The 22,942-nt window shown below is 34.3% G+C and overlaps 2 pseudogenes; both read right to left on the bottom strand.

The window, feature by feature from the left end:
- Positions 1–12,196: 12,196 nt before the first annotated feature.
- LOC149575124 (membrane steroid-binding protein 1 pseudogene) lies at positions 12,197–15,275 on the bottom strand (annotated as a pseudogene).
- Positions 15,276–17,289: 2,014 nt separating this feature from the next.
- On the bottom strand, positions 17,290–17,949 carry LOC149575125 (membrane steroid-binding protein 1 pseudogene; annotated as a pseudogene).
- Between the last annotated feature and the right edge of the window lie 4,993 nt (positions 17,950–22,942).

The following is a 22,942-nucleotide window of genomic DNA, read 5'->3' on the forward strand; positions in this document are numbered from 1 at the left end:
GATGAAAAAAGGACACTGACCAACAAACTAGAAGAGAAGACATCAAAGGTACAAAGGATTGCTAAAATGCAACCGGAAACAATGTATCAAATGATGATTGAAAATAATGAATTGAATGGAAAGGACATCAAGACCATAGCTCTGAAGTTACATAATGAACAACTGAGGAATGAACTAAGAAGAGAAAAATATTTTTCTAAATGTTTCAACAAATCTAGAGAAGCCATTAAATACATTGAGAAATTGATGAGATTTCCTAGATCTAACAATGGCACTACTAGATTGGGATACACCAATACTGAGGAAGGAGAATCATCTAAAACTGGTGAACAAAGAAACAACAAAGTTAAGAACTACAAATATACTTTTCATAATTGTGGAAATTTAGGTCATACAACAAATGTTTGTAGGAGCAACAATGCGAATTAGAACCCTATGCATAAATTAATGGGTTTCTCTCATAAGTGTAACAAGCAAGGACAATAGGAACATGAATACGAAACCAAGACTTCAAGAACACAAAGATTTAAAAGATATTGCCACATTTGTCAAAATTATGGACATTGATGAGGCATATTAATGTCTTAATTTTGATATAGTTTTTATAGTTTAGAATTACTCTTTGTGCTTTGTGAAAAACACTACTAAAACATTTGTTTAAATATCTTGTGAACTTATGCAAGAGACAACTAGAACTTACTAAACCTATGGGTAGTGTGTATGCCATACTTTGCTCAATATTATACATATAATGTAGTATTTAATATAAATATTTAAAGCTATGTTCTAATACCTGAACAAGAGTAGGAATATTATCTTGCATATGTGTTCCAGATGTTTATAACTTTCAGGAAATGAAAGGTAGTGCAAAAGGGTGGTGATTACTATATTAAAGGAAGAAGATGATGGAGATAAATCATGGCAAGGAAAGTACAATTCAGTTCCTATGGATAAGCCACACTTATAGATGAGTGACTATTCCAAAAAATCTAGGAAGATCTGACTTGCTATATTTCCTGCGAGTTGTTATTCTGTTGCTTAATAAATGTACTATGTCAAGGTTGATCTTCTACCTTCTTTTTTGGCAATGTTTGTTCAAGGCTTTTATGTCATATTTTTAATAAGTATCCAATCCTCTATATAATCAATTTTGGATCATCTTAGTAAATGGTAATGAGAAAATAGACAATGTTAGTTTAAGATTTAGAAGTTACTCTTTTTTTGCTCTTCATGAATTATTCATTCGATGTAATCAAAGAAGGATTCTAATGAAAGATTAATTTTGAAATAATTGTGTTCTTAGTTAGTTGAAACCAACCAAGGGGGCCCACTTGGGAGGTGGAATAGATTTAGGTAGAGTAGATTCATTCCTTTCAATTTCCTATTTTCAAGATAGATTTACTGTATTAGTCCTGCAACATTGTTATTGTGAAAGTTCCTGTAGCACTTGTGGAAAATGATCATGGTGGATGTTTTGAGTTGTTAAATAGTTTAGATTTATTTTCTAAAGCTTTCTATAGTTATCTATTATTAGTCTAAGCATGTTTACTATTTTATCATAGTAGTATAGATTCTTTTTAGGAATTTTACTTTCCTACAACATAGGTGTTAAGACTCTTAAAGGAACTTAGTGCACATATTGTGCTGACCCATTTCAAGTCTTACATCCTTGGGTTGACAATTCAAGTGCATTTCATGATGGAATAGATAGTCTTCAAAATAGATATAGTATTCTTGAGGAACAAAATGGAGTGATTATCTTCATATATTATGAAACCCATACATTTTTTGTGTTGTTTCTAGGGATGGTGTCAAACTAGGAACATTCGTGAGTCCTTTATTTCAAATTAGGTCATTAGCTAAAAATTGCAAAGTTGTGGGCTTGATTAACAAGTCACCAATTCAATTACATGCATCAAAGAGGAATACAACAAGATGAATATGGGAGATTTCTTCCATAGGATTTTATTAATTTGAACAAAGAAATTGAAGAAGAAGCCGACTTGCCTTTTGAGGAAACAAGCCTTGATTTTCCTATAGGATCTTCCTCCAGAGCAGATCCTTTGGACAGAAGTGGTCTTCGACCTTTTACTGAAATGTTGGCCAACTTTCTTGAAAGTTCTAGACCAAATCCACCTATTGTTAACAATCCTATAGTCAATGCTCCTTTTCAATAGCAACCCCATAATCAAATACCTTCCGTAATTGCACAACCTACTTTTCCATTTCCTCTCCCAAGCCTCATAACCAATACTAACCTCAAAAATATACCTATAGCTATTCTTCCTAAGTTCTATGGCCTTGCAACTAAAGATCTTGATACTTTCTTGTATGTGTTTGACATACTCTATTGTAGCTTTGACTATAACACCAATGCCCATAAAGCTCAAGTTGTTTCTAGCAACACTAAAAGAATCAGATTTATGATGGTTCATGGGCTTAGGAGCCACTGCAACAAGTACTTGGGATAAAATAAAATCTCCATTTCTAGATAAAAACAAAGAGTATTGCAAGGAGAATAATTCAAGAGGAGATGGCATCTTTAGATTATCACAAAAGGAAGATGGAATATTGGAAGACTATGTTTCATGTTTCTTGTATACACTGTAGAATAACCCCCAACATGTACTGGTAGAGGATTCATAGAAACTACTCTTCTTTAGAGGGGTGAATGATAATTGTCTAGAAGCACTAGACCTGATGGCTAGTGGTGATGTATATCAATCTTCTTGGGATGACCTCAAGAAAATATGTCTTAACTACTCAAGGTCAATTATGAAGAAAGGTAGAGGACACTAGTCCATAGCCACTAAAGGGATAAGTAAGGCTATTTCAAAGCTTGAGATATCAAATCTACTCTTAGATTTCAAATAGGACATCATAAATGATGCTACACATCTTGACACAATGACTGCAAAGAAGAAGCATGTAGAGGCTAAGGTGTAGTTAGTTAAGTACTATCCACACTCCTAGAAGTAGAAGAAATATTGTCAATGAAAATTGGTCACTACCATGGAGAACCAACATCTTCCAATTGAGTACATCAAGATAGAAGGAGAGGATGAGCAAGCATTATCTAGTTACCCTATCATTTTAGGATGACCATGGTTAGCTACAACCAATGCAAATATAAGTTCTAAGTCAGGGAGTATGACCATATTAGATGGATAGGCAACAAAGAAATTTGACCTGTATCCTCTAATAGAACCCCAACCAAATTTAAGGACATCCATATGACCAAATTTAGGGGATGGAGAGGAAGAGTTAAACTCTATAGCACAACTTATGATGTTTCATGGACAATCTTTTCTAAAGCTACAAGAGGAAGATTCAATAATTCAAAATATTCTTAATACTTCAAATTATTCTTAATAATACTTGTGTGGTAGAAAAGGATGTATCTGATAGTTCTGTGTTGAAGCTAATTGCATATGAGGAATTTAATGAGATTTTTTTTCTACTTAAGGAGCCAGACATTATCCATCAACTCTTACCATGTGAACTAGATACAAGTACGATCTCTAAAATTGCTATGGTTGATCTCACAACTATTGTTGAGTTGTCAAAAAGTCATAATCTCCATATCAATCACAAATTGCCTCCCAAATAGATGAAATAGTTAACAAAGTTTCTTCAAAAATATGAAAAGAATTTTGCATGTGACTATGGGATATGAAAGGGTTAAGTCTTACATTATGCACTCATAGAATATATATCAATGAAGGGTGCCTGCCACTCCACCAACCCCAAAGGAGGATTAATTCAACACTCAGAGAAATAGTTAAAACTGAACTGCAAAATTTGTTTGATGTTGGTTTTATATATCCTATGTCTAATAGTAGATGGCTATCACCTCTAGTTATAGTACCTAAAAAGGGAGGGAAATGGAAGATTTTTGTAGATTACAAAGAATTGAATAAAGAAACCAAGAAAGATCACTTTCTTTTACCCTTCAATGATCAAGTTCTGGACACTCTAGCTAGTAAGAAATATTTTTCTTTTCTTGATGGGTATAGTGGTTACAATTAGATAAGTATAATTCATTAAGATCAAGATAAAATCACATTTACATGCCCATGGGGTACTTTTGCGTATTCTATCTTGCCATTTGGCTAGTGTAATTCTCCCGCGACATTCTAAAGAGCTATGATCAATTTTTTTACTGATATATCACATGACTACATGGAAATACACATGAATGATTTCACAACATTTCGAGTCACCTTTGAGGAAGCCTTGATAAATCTTGAAAAGGTTCTTGTCTGATGCAAAGAACATAATCTATCACTCAATAGTGAGAAATGTTTCATACTCATGTAGGAAGGAGTGGTCCTTGGTCATTTTATATCAACTACAGGAATACAAGTGGATCCAACTAAGATAGAGGTAATTCTAACATTGCCCATACCTACAAAACCAAAGGATGTAAGATCTTTTTTAGGTCATGCAGGCTATTATAGGCATTTCATCAAAGATTTTAGTAAAATAGCTAGTCCTTTGTATATACTATTGAGTAAAGAAGCTAAATTCAGAATTGGACACCCACATGTAATGAAGCCTTCTTGCAACTTAAGAAACTCCTCACCATGACACCAATTCTGAAGCAACTAGATTGGTCAATTCTATTTCATATATATACTGATGCATCAAACTATGTTGTAGGTGTTGTATTAGGACAGAAGCTTGCTAACTTTGAAAATGAAATCTAATATATTAGTAAAAAGCTACCATGGTCCTCAACTAAACTACATAGTAACTAAGAAAGAAATTTTAGCTATAGTCTATGCATTGAACAAATTTTGACATTATGTAATTGGATATCCTATTTTTGTTCATACTAACCACTTTGCTATAGGGTACTTAATGAACAAGATTTTTGTAACCACTAGATTGGCAGGATGACTCTTGTTGTTGTAGGAGTTTGATATTACCATTATTGACAAACCAGGCAAGTCCAACATTGTTGCTGAATATTTTTCCAGATTGCACCTTGCTGATGAAGATTTAACTCCAATTGAAGATACCTTTATAGATGAGCACTTGTTCCACATAACAACTCATACACCATGGTATGTAGACATAGATAACTATCTTGCTACAAATAGAATGCCCCTACACTTCTCTCACAAAGACAGGAGGAAGCTAGTAGAGAAAAGTTTTTATTATTCATGGATAGATAACAATCTCTTTTATACTGGACCAGATCAGGTCATAAGGAGATGTGTCAAAGAGGATGAGATACATGACATACTACATGTGTATCATGACAAACCATGTGGAGGACATTTTGTAGCAAAAAGAACACTGAAGGCACTTACAACTAGATATTATTAGCCAACATTACATAAGGATGCAACAAATTATACCACCAAAAATGAAAAATTCTAGAGGATGGGCTGACCAACCAAGTTAGATGAGATGCCACTCAATCCATAGATTATTGTAAGACCCTTTGAGAAGTGGGACTTTATAGGTCCAATTGACACACCATCAAATGGAAAATCCTACATCTTAGTATGCACAAATTATTTAACTAAATGGGTGGAGGTTAGGGAAATGAAAAATTCAAGAGATGAGAAAGTAGGTAAATTCTTATATGAGGAAATATTTACACACTATGGAGTACCAAGAGAACTTGTCACAGATCAAGGCACCTAGTTCACATCAAACTTGATCACTAAAGTTATGAAAGAATACATTATAAGGCACCAAAAATCCATTCCTTGTCACCCTAAAGAAAATGGGCAAGTAGGGGTCACCAATATAGAAATTGAGGCTATTCTGGATAGGACAGTGCAAATACATAGAAAGGATTGGAGCAACAGGTTAACTAAAGCTATATGGGCATACTGAACTACATGGAAGACAACAACTAGATTCACTCCATTTTAACTTTTGTATGACAAAGCAACAATATTGCCTATTGAATTTGAACATAAAACACTATGAACTACCTTCAAATTGAACATAAGTCTTCCTATTTCACAACAAGAGAGACTTCTCCACTTGAACTCACTAGATGAAAAGAGAAAGATAGCATTGGAAAGAATAGAGATCATTAAATAGTAGCAAAAGAAGTGGCATGATGTCCATATTAGTAATAAACAATTCCAAGAGGGAGATTGGGCTCTCCTATACAATTCCCATTTCAAAGAGAATCCAGGGAAGTTGTAGACTTGGTGGTTAGGGCCTTATGAAATTCAACATGTATTCAATAATGGAGCAGTCTAGTTAACAACCATTGCTCCTGTCCAGTTCAAATTACCTATAAATGGCCATAGGTTTTGACTCTATCATAAACCAAATACCAAAGATGAGTTCCTACAATAGTTAATAACTAAACAGTTTACTAGTTGACATTGTTCTTGTAGTAGAAGTTAAAAACCTTCTTCTTGCAGCCATATCATGACAAACCCTCACCGAGCACTCATAATAAATTCTCATCTAATTTGAGGTCCATTCTTTCATTCATTTTTCATTTTCTTCATATCATATCATCTCATTTCTTTATCTATCATCTTCTCACAATCCACTTCACCCACAAATTCTATTTTTACTGCTTTCAATAAACCATACCATCAACACCTTTTTTGCAGTAATTAGACTTCACCACCTCATCAATTTGCATGCAAAATTATGCTCTCAAATTTTAGGTACAACATTTTTTTACTTATCATTCATTTTTAGTGGATAGATTTAATATTTATATATAACACTGCATAAAATGTATCATTTAAGCATTAAGCCATTTTCTCATTCCTATACCAAAATTTTTAAGTGTGGAAACTTGTCAAAATTTAGTGGGGGGTCGAGAAAGTGTATTAATTTCCAAATGTCATCTCCACATCACCTTAGTCATGTCCATGTTATAGGTTATAATTTGGAAGTGGTCTAATTTTAATTTTAAAAATCTTTTCGTATCTGCTGTACCTTTTCATTACAATTTTGGGAAAGATCTTTTGTGATCCACATGACTAAATGAGGACTATGATTTATTATGATTACAGTTCTAGTTAAACCTTGATGTCTTTCATAATTAATTGTATCATTATTTTACATGTCAAACATAACAGAGTCTTGTTAAGAGAATGTGGTATTGGTATTTCTTAGAAAGATCAATTTGAAATTTTGAGAAGAGGGTATTTGTAGAAGTGTTAAAGGGGGTAAAATTGATTAGGGTGGTGAGAATAGAGAAATTTGAGGCTAAGCATTTTGAAGATGGGAGGATAGTTGCAAAGATATGAGCCGATTGTTTGTAATATTTTACTTGTAGACATAGATGCAGTCTAATGATTGTATGCCTGTGGATGGCTTGGCTACTTCGTGCAATTAACTGAGCTCAATGAAGAAGTAGCGATAGAGTTTATGAGAACATTTGATGACGAGGAAGCCATAATATGGGGGTTAAAATTAATTGCTACTGAGGAGTAGATAATTGAAGTCACAGGACTACTAGCTAATTCAGAGCATTATCCAAATGAACATGATGCTAGGTCTTCACAGGTGCAGTTCTCTTAGTGGGGTGGCCCTCTACTGGAGATTTCAAAGCAAGGGTGTAAAAGACTCTCTCTTCTAGCTCAATATCTAGAATTGGAAACTCATATCATTAGGTATTTGACCTGTGAAGGTAGGTTTTCAAACTTGCATGTACACCATTTTAAGCTGCTCAGTTGTATAAGACATAAAATTCAAGTTAATGTCCCTAGTTTTCTTTATAATATGTTGTGTATTAGTGTTGAGTAATCTTAAAAAGGAAATTAAAATTCTATTTCTCATCATGCCTTCATCAAAATTTTAGTTGAAAGGTCTCTTAGGGATTCCTCACCTATATTGTGGACATACTTTGTTGAATTTAAAACCTTGTAGCCTCAAGCCAACCCTGTTCCACAAAATTTAGGGAATGAGGAAGAAATTATAATGCCTAGTTAGAATCTAGCTAAAATAGAAAAAGAACCAACATTACCCTCTTCTGATAAACCTATTGAGCCTATTTTAGAAGGTGATATACCTAGTTCTTCAAGAGATGAAGGCAAGTATAAGGTTGGTAAAGGAAGCCCTAATCTTGAAAAGGAAGCCCAAAACCCTTTTGTTAAAGTAACAAAGAGAAAAAGGTTTGTTCCTATAGCAACCAGTCCTACAGCATCTACCCTAGTCACACCTAAACCAAAGCAGACCCACCAAATGGTTGAAGCTAAAGAGGTTCCTATGCATAGAAGCCCTCGCATGTGAGATTGAGTATCCCCAGCTTCCACTAAAAACCTTAATGCTTCAATTTCAAAATCTCATACAAAATTATTAGTTGAGAATATTCCAAATGACTTTCCTATATAGTTGGAACCCCAAAATGTGGAAACAAATGAAAATGAGTCTGTTAATGAAATGCCATAGGGGAGTAAGGAAATGTGTGAGTTAGACCCCACTATTTTCTTAGAAAAATCCCCTAAAAATGATCAACCTACCATGCCACCATTCCCTGTATATTCTAATGTTTCTATCATACCTTATAGATCATCCTGGAATAACCATTACTTCTAGCAAGTTGCTAAGGAGAAAAAGAAGAAATCTATGGCTCAAGAATTCCCTTCATCAACAATTCAATCTAAATTATGTGGTCTCTACAATAATTTCATTTTTCAAAAGGCTTTGTGGAGGCAAGAAAGGGACCAAATGAAAAAAATAATATTTGATAAAGATGAGGAAATTGAGTCATTGAAAGAGCAACATGAGAAACTGAAACAACAAATGAATAAAGCTTTAAAGTTAGCTAACTAGACGATGCCTTGTAGGCCACCACCTAGGGTGTATTCCCTTTGTCTGAAGTAGTAGTTTCTACTATTTCAACTGATGATGACAATAAGGGATGTTGATTGTGAAATTAAAAATTCTTAAGATTTCTACAATGTGCATCAAACTTTTTCTTCATGGAAAAAGAACTTGTTGTGTGAAATCTATTTACATAATTTCATAATTCCACATGAGACAGAGTGGAATCCTCTACTTTACATAGGGGATGTTCACCTTAGAACTTCAATGTCCTGGATGCACAATGAGATAAATTATGATAGGCAATTAGATACCTATAGAGATCTTGAGAAATCTGAACCATTACCACTATAGGCTAAATCATGTAAGCATGATGGCCTTACAAAGAGCTATTGCAAGGCCTAGGAATCGATGGAACCGATTTTCAGAAGCCTTCAAAAAGGTAGAACCACATAGACCTATCAGTATGAGGTAGCTATTAATAGGGTGGATAAGTATATACAATTGGGACGACAAATTAGAAAGGAACTATGGATGCCATTGAATTTTCAGCCTCCTACCCTTCTTTGGGCTCTTTATGATAATAATGCTACCAGATTGGATCCATTGGTTGAGGAAAACTTGTGTGAACATTTGAAGTGTTGGCTCCTCATTTAAAAATTTAAAAATTAACCAAGAAATCAAAAAAATACATCTAAGGCTAGAAAATTCCTATGATGGATGCACTCAACTGCAGTCTTGGGCCAACTATAAGGCATAACTCCTTCTTCACTTTAGGCTCTGCAAAGACCTAGGTAGGTTAACCTTGAGGTTCTAATATATGGTACTAGTATAATTAAATGTATAATCTAAACCTATTAACAATAGATGAAACCCTTTTATCTTCTAATACTTATGCAACAACATAGTAATGAAATAGCTACAAATCATAACCTATGAACCCATAAGCTAAGTGAGGGTTAATTCCTTTCAGCCCACTACAAATGTGTAAACTAAACTAATTTGATTAAAAGATTTGTGCAAATGATCTTCATCTTAGCTTGCATTTGATTTAGTGACCAGTGCCTTATCCATTGTAACATAGAGTCACTACCAATAGGATGACCTATCTTGATTACCTTACAATTAAGTTTATCAATTGAAATCCCCAAACTCCATTCTTACTAGCATCCCCTCCATGCACCCAAAAACATTATCAGATCATTGAAGCATTTACTTAACTCGAATTAAAAGCAACAACAGATCTGACATACAACTCATGCAAGATTCCTTAGATTCAATGAACCTTATTCATTCAATCAAAAAGCTAATAGCATATGAAGAATTAGGAGATAGAATAATAGAACACAAATAGTTCATTGTAAATCACCTTTTGTACTTATCCTTGGGAATAATTAATACATTAACTAGTAACACTAAATGAAACTCAAAATATGTCATATGATCTATCATTAATTTCCATTTATCTCAGAGAAACAAGACATAAAATGAAATGAAATCTACATAAGAGTGGATGTGTGGCCTTCACTGCTAGAGCTCTACTCAATTAGATAGGAAGTAAATCCAACAATAACCTAGTATCACGACAATGAGAAAAATATCCAAAACTAGAACCTCTAAAATGAATGAGAGAAAGCAAGATATAGAAGAGGATGAATTCTTGGATCTATTCTATATCTGACATGTGTCCACTTAGAAAACTTCACTCTCTAGATGCAAAACATCTCTCTAATCTCTCTTTGCAATCGGTGAATCAAATCCTTCATCATTTTGCATCCCAAAAGCATAAAGTATCTTAGATATTTGATAGAAATCATAATTGATTGCAAAAGAAAAAAATCTCTAAGAAGTTCCATAAAAAAGAAAACGAATTGTGAAAAGCTAGAGGTAGAATACATAATTATGCATCAAATTTTGACAAACTGATCTAACCAAGCAAATCAAATGCATCCCAACTACCAACTAAATTTTGTAACTACATTAATGAAATCATTTCCTAGAACTGAGAATCCCACTAAAAGCACAAAACCCCCTATAACATGCACCAATGACCACCTCTATAAAAACTATTTCCAAAAATGGATAGCTCGTCTCTTCCTAGTTTTGACAGTATATTGAAGTCCTCTATGAGCTAATCAGAAACTCCTTGAATGTCATTTTTGAAAAATGTACCCCCAACTATTGCCTTAGCTTTGCACTTTATTTTTCAAAAATTTAAAATTTCCCAAAGTTCAAACTATAGCTTATATCATTTTTTAATTTAAAAATTTGGTACATGAGCATTTTGAAAAATGATTTTATTATTTTAAAGTTTCTAGTTCACCCCTAAATTTTGGGTCAATCCTCTTGGTTGACCACCACATGTCAACCTTTGAATGGTTGAACTTCACCATTTCACCACAAACCCAAGTGCCACATGGTAGCCTCTAATTTTTTTGCCAAGCACTACCACATGGCAACCTCTCATTGGCTGCCTGATTGTGATTGAACCACCACATCATTGCTCTGTCAGAGCCTACCACATCATCTCTAGCCAAGGCCTGTAGACACATGTTAACTAGGAACTTCCCCACATTATAGTCAATAGGATGCTACTTGTGTATGTGGGGAAGCACCTTCATGACATGTGTCCCCCATGCCATGTTAACACCTTGTAATCCATACCTCAACTAAGCTTTTCCTGCTACTTGTCATTCGCTAGTTCATCTATAGGTTGCCACATGTTGTGATTCAATTCACTATTCTAGCATATCAACATGATGTCATCATCTTATTCGACATGTTTATTCAAAATTTATCTCAAGTCATCCCTAGCTAGATGCATGTGGGCCCCTCAGAGCATGAGCCTTGCCTTTTAAAAGGTAGTGTCTTATAGACACTTAACATATGGAGTTGGATTATATTTAAACTTTTAATATCCACCCAACCTAGTACATGTGGGATAATTACTTCTCATCTTCCCTTTGCTTTATTCAGAACCAATACTGGGTTTCTCCTTGTTGTGTGGGAGTCCATTTATATTTCCTCCAATTGTGTGAGATTCCTTGTAGGATGTGGGCTTCCTCTTAATGCAAGCTTGCCTCTTCATTGCTGTGACTTTCATGACATGGATTGTTAATAAACTGATTTCTATGGTCTTCTTTTGACTTGAGCATCATCCATATACATCTTGACATGGATTTTTATGATCAATAGTGCCACCCTCCTTCTGTCACTGCAAACATATTGCCATGAGTTTCGTTGTGTAGAATTCCTCTCTGGCATTCCACATAGTCTTCTCCCCTTTTCAATCAACATGGACTTTGTTACCCCTTCTTGACAACTTCTTTAGCGATGTTCACTACCTTAGTTAAATCACCAAATGATTCCTCATTGACTTGTACCTCCTTGGTGCTATGCTCAGTGTCAGGTGCATTATCAAATCCACTTCCACTTATTTAACATTAGGTTTCTTGATCTACCCAAGTTTGACACATTTTCCCATGAATTTGTACTCCCAGTCTTGAAGAACATCTAATTCAAAGGGAACTAGGCCTTCAAGATCCCCAGCAAAATCTTTTTCCTCAAATGACATCTTTGCCAAGGCTCAGCTAGCATCTTTTCTAGCAAACAAGGCATATGGACCACTTGGGCCATAAAACATTCTAAACTAAGACACATCATAGATTTGGCCCTTAATTACCATGAGTAAGGGCTTTTTAGGATTTGTTCCATCATGGGATTTCAATTCTTGCCCTGTAACCTCACCAAGCTAAACCAGCTAAGGGATAGGTTCCATGGGCACAAAGTCCCTACCTCTAGGGGGATCATGTGCTATAAACATGCCACTTAAAAGGTGATAAACTACCACCAACACTGCCACCAGAGTAAAAAATGTAATAGGGGTTTCTCTTGTGTATGCAGGAATGGCTTCCATTCAATAGGTTGAAGAGAGTTGTTGGGAATCCTCCATTGTGGCATAAAAGGTTGAGAAAGAATTCAATGAGTTTCCCCATTGCATTTACTTAATTTTATCATAGATATTAGAGCACCTTTGACATATTCAAATTCTTCATGACCCATCATAAATAAAACCCTACTCACCAATTTGATTTGCAATAATACTAACATACCAAAATATCTTTATTTCTAACATCTTATTAGCCTTGTCCAATTAGTCAGGCCCCAAAGTGAGTTTGGCTAAAAAATATTTTGTTTTCAAACACATGATTTCTCAAATTGATCCATCTATTTGCCTGATACTAACTAGAATCAATCTACCTTCATTTCTTCAACTTTTAAAACTTAATTCACCTTTTTCTGCAACTTGTGAGTTTTGTGCCAGGGGGTCCTTTGATCAGCTTTACAAATTGATCCAAATACCTTGACTGGGCTCTAAATTCAAACCTATGGATTCTTTGTTATGCATTCTTGCACCATGTCGAATCTTATCTCATGGAAAATTCTCAATCAAAAGATATTGACTATCAAAGTTGCCATCTTAGAACTGCCTGCAAGAAAACACGTTAGAAAACAATAAATCACATTTTGTTTTGGCTTAAAAAAATGGGCAAATTGATACATGGGAGCACAAAAATTGGGACATTGGTTCATTTCATGAGGAAAACATAAATATGTGATTAGGTCTCATGACGAATAACTAAGATTGTTTGGCAAATGGTCAAAGTGGGCTACTTAGAATTTGCAAACTAGAAACAATGGTAGAAAAATGTTTTTTGCAAATAGAATGGACCTAGGAAAGTGTGTAGATAGATTCATCATGACTTGAAAACTAGCATACTTAAAGAATTTTTAGAGTAGAATAAAATGGTACAATCCATTTGATCTCACCTATCATGTATTCAGAGGTATGCCATCATGAATAGGGGTACCGACCAATTTGCACTTCTTGACACTAGTAAAAAGTTACAAATTACATTTGGAATTACATTTGAGAACTAATCAAATGGATTTTTCATAAGCTCAAAATTGAAAAATGGTATGTACCTGACCACTAGAATGCAATAGAAAAGGAATTTTCTCATTTCAGTCAACTAGGTCAAAGTTATAACAAGTCAAATAGGGCCTTCTAGAATTCTAAACAATTTGCATCAACATGACAATGATAAATGACCAACTTTGAGGGATTCAAAACCTAGTCAAACGAATTCAAAATGACTCAAAAAATGAAACATAGGTTCTTTGGTATGGACATAAACACTCCCAAAGTGGTGAGTCATGAAACACTTATGGGTGTGAGATATTCAATTGCAAATAAGGCCTCCTTTCACTATTTGACATAGGCCAAAATGTAGATTTGGATATTACTCAAAACATGACTTCATGGAATTAATCAAAATGAAAATTTATCTTATGAGTGGATATACTAAATGCAAGCTGTTAGAAACATTAAACACCTCTTAGGCCTCACAAGTACAACTGGGTACACATGCATTAGAAAGTGCTTATAGGGTTTAATTTTTTAATGGCACTCAAAATTGGGGCTTCAATTTTGAGTCCCAATAATGGTTCTATCTAGGGAGGCATGTCCCTTGTAGGCATGGAAAGGATTCAGATCTCTAGGAGAAGCATACCACACACTTGACAACAAAAACCTTCTCTTGTGCAACTTTATTGGAAGTAAGAAAACTTCTCCTACTATGTACAAACGATGGCCCCAAGCCACCGAAAAGTTTTCTTGACATTTTAGGTACAAGTACATGCAAGGTGTTAGAAACATTAAACACCTCTTAGGCCTCACAAGTACTACTAGGTACACATGCATTAGAAAGTGCTTATAGGGTTTAATTTTTTAATGGCACTCAAAATTGGGGCTTCAATTTTGAGTCCCAATAATGGTTCTATCTAGGGATGCATGTCCCTTGTAGGCATGGAAAGGATTCAGATCTCTAGAAGAAGCATACCACACACTTGACAACAAAAACCTTCTCTTGCATAGCTTTATTGGAAGTAAGAAAACTTCTCCTACTATGTACAAACGATGGCCCCAGGCCACTGAAAACTCCTTACCTCTATCATACACATAATTCTAATTGACATTTTCTTGAGGTAAACTAAAACTCTCATTCTCCTTTGTTTCACCCAACACATTAGCACTTTCAATCACTTCATTAGGAAAAAAAAAACTATTATTATCACTTTCATAGTGCATATAAAAATCAGCATTATTTTCTTCATCTTGCTCACCATGAAAAATATGAATCAGTGTGATCATAACTACTGATATCAAACTGAAACTAATCACCACTAACTAACTCATGAACACCTTCAACTAGAAACACAAAATTTTGGTACTCTACTACATCCAACAAGTTACATGAATCAATTTGTAACTCACCTTGCACATTTAGATGTGAAAAATATGTAAAATCTATTTTTCGCTTATTTTTAATATCAGTACTCCATAAATCAGACTGAACATACACTGCATTTTCTTCACATTCCAGCAAGTGATTAGATACCAAATCACAAGAATCATCATGAAATTGCCTTTTCACAATATGCTGATCCATATCAATGTTTCCCTCAAATAACTCATTAGAATGAACCAATTCATTACTATTACTTTCCTAATCACATGAGCAATTTGAATGTATCTCGACCTCATGAAAACAAGAAGATAATGAAGTAGCAATATACCTTATCTCTACATTTTCATTCTCAACATAGAAGTCATCATCTGTATCGATGTACAAACTTCCATCACATACACCTCCAAAACTTGATAGAGCATATTCTAAAACTATATCCTCTTCATCATCAAATTTAGGGGAAATGACTTCACCATATGAAAAGGAAAAATGTGAAAAACTACAAATATCCTTGGATAGATTTGCATTCCTTTCAAAGTCATGAGCGAACAAATCTAAAATCTCATAAACAATTAACAAGACTTCATCACTAGTTTCTTTTCCTTGGCTATTATTATTATCTAGATGGTTTGACACATTTACAACAACATACTTATTAGTAACACATTCTAAAAAAATAGAACTCTGAACATCACATACATCTTCTTCTTTAGACAATCCCTCAACAAATGATATCTTAGCACATTCACATTCATCACTAGAAGAAAGACTTACTATTGTTACACCTTTCCTCTTCTTTAAAATCATCATCATAACAAGATGAATCCACATTATGCCTATCATCAAATTGTTGATTACTATCTTCTGATTCATAAAACTAAGACTCTTCATCTTCAATACCATTTTCAATGGATTCATTGCATTAATTATCATTTGATTCATTAGCATTCAAAGCACATTCAATCTCCATGATAAAATCTTGGAATTCAAAAATATTATCTAACCTTGACTTTTTTGACCAATAAATTGAATGTGGCATAAAAAATTCTAAGAGTACCATTGGCCATGAAGACTTATTAGGTCTAAATTACTCATCAAGATTCATAACTACTGATTTAAACTTCATGAAAATTTGAATTCCACTAAGACCCTTAATATTACCAATTGTATTTCTTATGCCAATGATAGTCTTATTATGAATCACTATTTTCAGCCAAGCAATATTTGTACAAATACATTGAAGAGTTGGTACATCATTTTTAGACCTAGTTGACTGCCACATGTTGACCTCTAAATGGTCAAACTTCACCACATCACCACACACCCAAGTGCCATGTGGTAGCCTCTAATTTTTTTTCTAGGCACCGCCATGTGGTGGCCTCTAATTAGTTGCCCAACCGCTACCAGATCACCACATCATTGCTCTATTAGAGCCTACCACATCATCTCTGGCCGAGGCTTGCTGATACATGTCAACTAGGTGCTTCCCCACATTATAGTCAGTAGGGTGCTGAATGAGTATGCAGGGAAGCACCTTTGCAACATGTGTCCCCCATGCCATGTTAGCACCTTGTAATCCATATCTCAATTGAGCTTTTCCTACCACTTGTCATCCACCGGTTCATCTGTAGGTTACCACGTGTCATGATTTGATTCATTATTCTGGCATATCAACATGATGTCATCATTTTATTCGACACATTTTTTTAGAATTTATCTTAAGTTATCTTTAGCTAGATGCATGTCGGCCCCTCAACGCATGAGCCTTGCCTTTTAAAAGGCAGTGTCTTATAGACTCTTAATATATTGAGTTATATTGTATTTAAACTTTTAAAATCTGCCCAACCCAATACATGTGGGATAATTGTTTTTCATCTACCTTTTGCTCTGTTTAGAACCAATGCTGGGTTTCTCCTTGTTGTGTGTGACTCCCTCAATATTTCCTCCAATGGCATGAGATTCCTTGTAGGACATGGGCTTCCTCTTAACGTAACCTTGCCTCTTCATTGTTGTGGCTTTCATGACATGGACTACTATTAAACCAATTACTTTTGTCTTCTTCTAACCTAGGCATCCTCCATATACATATTGATGTGGATTTTTGTGCTCAATAGTGCCACCCTCTTTCTTTCACTACAAATGTATTGCCATGAGTTCCCTTGTTTAAAATTCCTCTCTGATGTGTTGCATGGTCTTCTCCTCTTTTTAATTGGCATCAACTGTCTTGCCCCTTCCTATCAACTTCTTTAGCAATGTCCACTACCTCAACTATATCACCAAATGATTCCTTCTTGACTTGTAGCTTCCTAGTGCTATACTCAGCATCAGGTGCATTATCAGATCTATTGACTTCCACTTCTTTAATAGAAAGTTTCTTGATCTACCCAACTTTAACACACTCTCCCATGAATTTTTACTCCTAGTCCTAAAGAGCATCTAATTCAAAGGAACCTAAGCCTTCAAGATCCCTAGCCAAATCTTTTTCCTCAAACAACATCTTTGCCAAGGCTTGACTAGCATCTTTTCTAGCAAGTAAGTCATATGGACCACCTAGGCCATAAAACTTTTTGGACTGAGATACATCATAGATTTGGTCCTTGATTGCCATGAGTAAGGGCTTTTTAGGATCTGTTCCATCATAGGATGTTAATTCCTCCTTTATGACCTCACCAAGATGAACTGGCTGAGGGATAGGTTCCATGGGCATGAATTCGTTGCCTCTAAGGGGTTCATGCACTATAAACATGCCACTCACAAGGTGATAAACTGCCACCAACATTGTTGCCAGAGTATAAAATGTAACATGTATTAGTCATTTGTATACAATAATGGCTTCCATTCAATAGGTTGAAGAGAGTTGTTGGTAATCCTCCATTGTGGCATAAAAGGTTGAGAAACAATTCAATGAGTTTCCCTATTGCATTTACTCAATTTTATCATAGATATTAGAGCACCTTTGACACATTGAAATTCTTCATGACCCATCATAAATAAAACCCTGCTCAACAATTTGATTTGCAACAATACTCACATACCAAAATATCTTTATTTCCAACATCTTATCAGCCTGGTGCAATTACTTGGGCCCCAATGTGGGTTTGGCTAAAAAAAAATTCATTTTCAAACACCTAATTTCTTAAATTGATCCACTAATTTGCCCGATACTGACTGGAATCAATTTTCTTTCATTTCTTAAAATTTTAAAACTTAATTCACCTTTTTCTGCAACTTGTGAATTTTGTGCCATGGGGTCCTATGATCAGCTCTAAAAATTGATCCAAACACCTTGAACAAGCTCTAAATTTAAGCCTATAGATTCTTTGTTATGCATTCTTGCACACTGTTGAATCTCATCTCATGAAAAATTCTCAGTCAAAAGATATTGACTATCAAAGTTTCCCTCTTAGAACTACCTACAAGAAAACATATTAGAAAAAAATAAATCACATTCTATTTTGGCTTAAAAAATTGGGCAAATTGATTATTGGGAGCACAAAAAATGGGACATAGGTTTACTATCATGAGGACAATATAAATATTTTATTAGGGCTCATGACGAATAACTGGGATCATTTAGCGAATGGTCAAAGTGGGCTACTCAGAATTTGCAGATTGGAAACAATGGTAAAAAGCAATTGTTTGCAAACAAAATGGACTTGGGAAAGTGTGCAGATGGATTCATTGTGACTTGAAAGCTAGCACACTTAAAGAATTTTTAGAGTAGAACACAATGGCACAATCCATTTGATCTCACCTATCATGGATTCAGAGGTATGCCATCATGAATAGGGGTATCGACCAATCTACACTCCTTGACACCAGTGAAAAGTTACAAATTACATTTGGAATCGCATTTGAAAACTGATCAAAAGGATTCGTCATAAGCTCAAAATTGAAACATAGTAAGTCTCTAACTACTAGAATGTAATATAAAAGGAATTTTATTATTTTAGTCAACTAGGTCAATTTTATAACAAGTCAAATAGGGTCTTCTAGAATTTTGAACAATTTGCATTAGCATGACAACAATAAATGACCAGCATTGAGGGATTCAAAACTTAGTCAAACAGACTTCAAATGACTTGAAATATGAAATATAGGTTCTTTGTTATGGACACTAAAGACTCTCAAAGTGGTGAGTCACGAAACACTTGTGAGTGTGAGATATTCAATTGCGAACAAGGCCTCCTGTCATTGTGTGACACTTAGACAAAAATGTAGATTTGGATATTACTCAAAATAGGGCTTCACAGAATGACTTAGAATGACAATTTATCTTCATGGGGTGAGTGGATATACTAAATTCAAGGTGTAAGAAACATTAAACACCTCTTAGGCCTTACAAGTACAGTTGGGTATGCATGCATTAGAAAGTACTTATAGGGCTTAATTTTTTAATGGCACTCAAAATCAATGCATCAATTTTGAGTCCCAATAGGAAGCACACTAGAGGATTCTTCTACACTTTCAGAAGTGGGAAGTAAGGGAAAACTACAGTGGGGAATTTTAGAGCTATGGCAAAGAAGTATAATGCTTGAGGACAAGCATTCAAATTATGGGGGACAAATGATGAGGCATATTAGTGTCTTAATTTTGATAGAGTTTTTATAGTTTGGACTTACTTTTTGTGCTTTGTGAAAAAAATTTCCAAAACATTTTTAAAAATATCTTGTAACTTATGCCAGAGACAACTAGAACTTACTAAACATATGGGTAGTGTGTATGACATACTTTGCTTAATATTATACATAGAATGTAGTATTTCATATAAATATTTTAAGCTATGTTCTAATATCTGAATAGGAATAGGAATTTTAGCTTGCATATGTGTTCTAGATGTTCTAACTTTCACAAAATGAAGAGCGGTGAAAAAGGGTGGTGATTACTACATTAAAGGAAGAAGATGATGGAGATTGATCATGGCAAGAAAAGTGTAGTTTAGTTCCTATGGATAAGCCATGCCTATAGAGGAGTTACTATTCCAAAAAATCCAAGAAGACTCAACTTGCTATATTTCCTACAAGTTGTTATTCTATTGATTAATAAATGTACTATGTCATGGTTGATCTTTCGCCTTCTTTTTTGATGATTTTTATTCAAGGCTTTTATGTCATGTTTTTAGTAAGTATCCAATCCTCTATATAATATATTTTGGATCATGTTAGTAAATAGTAATGAGAAAATAGACAATGCTAGTTTAAGATTTAGAAGTTACTCTTTTTCTTCTCTTCATGAATTATTCAGTTGATGTAATTAAAGAAGGATTCTAATGAAAGAGTGATTTTGGAATACTTGTTGTGTTCTTAGTTAGTTAAAACAAACCAAGGGGTCCCACTTGGGAGGTGGAATAGATTTAGGTAGATTAGATTCATTCCTTTCAATTTCCTACTTTCAAGATAGATTTACTATAGTAATCCTGCAACATTGTTACTATGAAAGTTTGTGCAACACTTGTGGAAAATGATCATGGTGGGTGTTTTGAGTTGTTAACTAGTTTAGATTCATTTTTCAAAACTTTCTATATTTATCTATTGTTATTCCAAGTGTGTTTACTATTTTATCATAGTAGTATAGATTCTTTTTAGGAATTTTACTTTCCTACAACATAGGTGTTAAGACTCTTAAAGGAACTTAGTGCATATACTATGCTGACCCATTTCAAGTCTTACATCCCTAGGTTGACAATTCAAGTGTATCTCATGATGGAATAGGTAGTCTTCATAATAGATATAGTATCCTTGATGAAGAAAATGGAATTATTAGCTTCATCTATTATGAAACCTGTATAGACATAAAGCATATGAATGCAGATCTAATGCCAAGTGGACATTTAATAAGCAGACTAAGGTACAATATAATAGAAAATCTTACAATTGGGATTAAAATCAAGGTACAGTTGTTACTATTATCAAGAGTATCGAAATGTTGCTAAGAATTGCATTAGAACACATTTTAGAAGTGATTATAGTAGATGGTTGAGTCAAACTATATGTTTTAGCTATTAGAAAACTAGTCACATAAATAGAAACTGTCCAACAGGGTCAAAAATACCTAGTAGTGAATTCAATAAAGGAAAAGAAAAGGTTGATGTTGAGAAAGTCAAGGTGTAGATGAAAAAAAATGGAAGAAAAAGGAAGACTACAACACATCAAGTTTAGATGAGATTGCTTCAATTAATGGATCAGGTGATCACATCACCCCCAACTTATAAGGAAATTTGCAAGAAAGAATATAATCATTTCCACATAACCCATAATAGATCTAAAATAAATACAAAATTAAAGTCCACATGCAAGAGAATAGAAAACATACCCACAAAACTTGTGACACAAGATATACCTTGGAAAACCCTCATTGAGGGAAAAACCTAGCCTCCAAAAGCATCCATCATCATGTATTATTCAACAAAAATACCATTGTGATACAACCATGGAAGCTTCCAAATCCATAGCCAGTACCTAGAAATACATGTAAACAAGCATGAATCCATACATTCCATGTCATGCTTTCAACCTTCGTAAATGGTCTGTTGGTTAACCTGTCAAGCCTTGTCTTGCTTGACTCTTTTCCTTTTTATCTTCACTTTCTCTCACACCAACAACTACCCTTGTGGCTTCTTATATAGTAACAAGTCCCACAAAAGCACCAAGTGGTATTACATAAATCATGTGCTAAAACCATGTGCTACCTATCCCCATGACCCCACATTTATTATTGAAAATTTAATTATTTTCCCCAATATTAATTAATTACATGAAGTATTATCACAATGTTACAATACAACTCATCAAGTATATCCCATGGGAATTTTTACATGTTGCACACCCATCTAGGTGCAACATTATATAATAAAATAAAATAATATAATATTACAATATTATGCAATGTGTACAACACTCATTATCTCAAAAATCTCACACTTGTTTTATACATTGCATAGGGTCAATCCATATCCACATAAATGAACAAGGGAACAATCCCTCCTAGCACATCCACCATCATGGATCAAAGTACATAGAGTGCTCCATCCTAGCACACACAACAAAATCAAATTATCTAGCTTCTCAAATATGAATGAAGCCACCTCCGATTATATCACTACCACCATACATACATAAAAGCCATCCAAAGAGAAAGCCACCCAACCTATCACATTAGAAGATCATAAAATCTTGTACCAACTAAAATTCCAAGCACAAAAACCTGATCCAAAGGTAATCACATATCCAATCTGTAACCTACAATCACAAACCTCAAGAGCAATACCTACCACATATATACTAAGAATCTCCCAATACAAAAGATAATGTCAAATCTATAACCAATTCACTCACAATATCTCAAAGAAGTGAATCCATGTAGTATTAAGGACATCCACAATACATATACCAATAACTTGCAAGAACAACTCTCATAACAAGTCTCCAATAGTCTCCCAAGCTCTCCATAACCAACAAAGGAAAGAGATAAAGGAAAAATCATGTCATCTCTCACATGACATACATGAACAAAAAATAATGATCACAATCTCTAACCAATCTCAAATCCAATGTAAGAAAAACTAAACATCTAGGAAGATAACAAAGATCAGAGAGAAACCATGCAAATCATAACTTGTATCATGTCCTTCTACACACACCTCTAGATGTAAACTATGCAAGTATGATCTCCTCCATAAAACCTCAACAAGAAGCCTCAACAACACCCAAACCATAACATATAAATAATCATGGATGTAAGCTCTCATAAGAAGATCAAACTAATAAATCATTCCTAAACCAAGAAATATGCCCAATATAAAACCATCTCCCAAACTTAACTAGCATAACAAAATATGAAAATGGAGATAATAAATGCTAAACCATCTC

Source organism: Cupressus sempervirens, chromosome 2, assembly GCF_028749045.1.
Source record: "Cupressus sempervirens isolate cs-2001-9-10 chromosome 2, ASM2874904v1, whole genome shotgun sequence".
NCBI classification, from domain to species: Eukaryota; Viridiplantae; Streptophyta; class Pinopsida; order Cupressales; family Cupressaceae; genus Cupressus; species Cupressus sempervirens.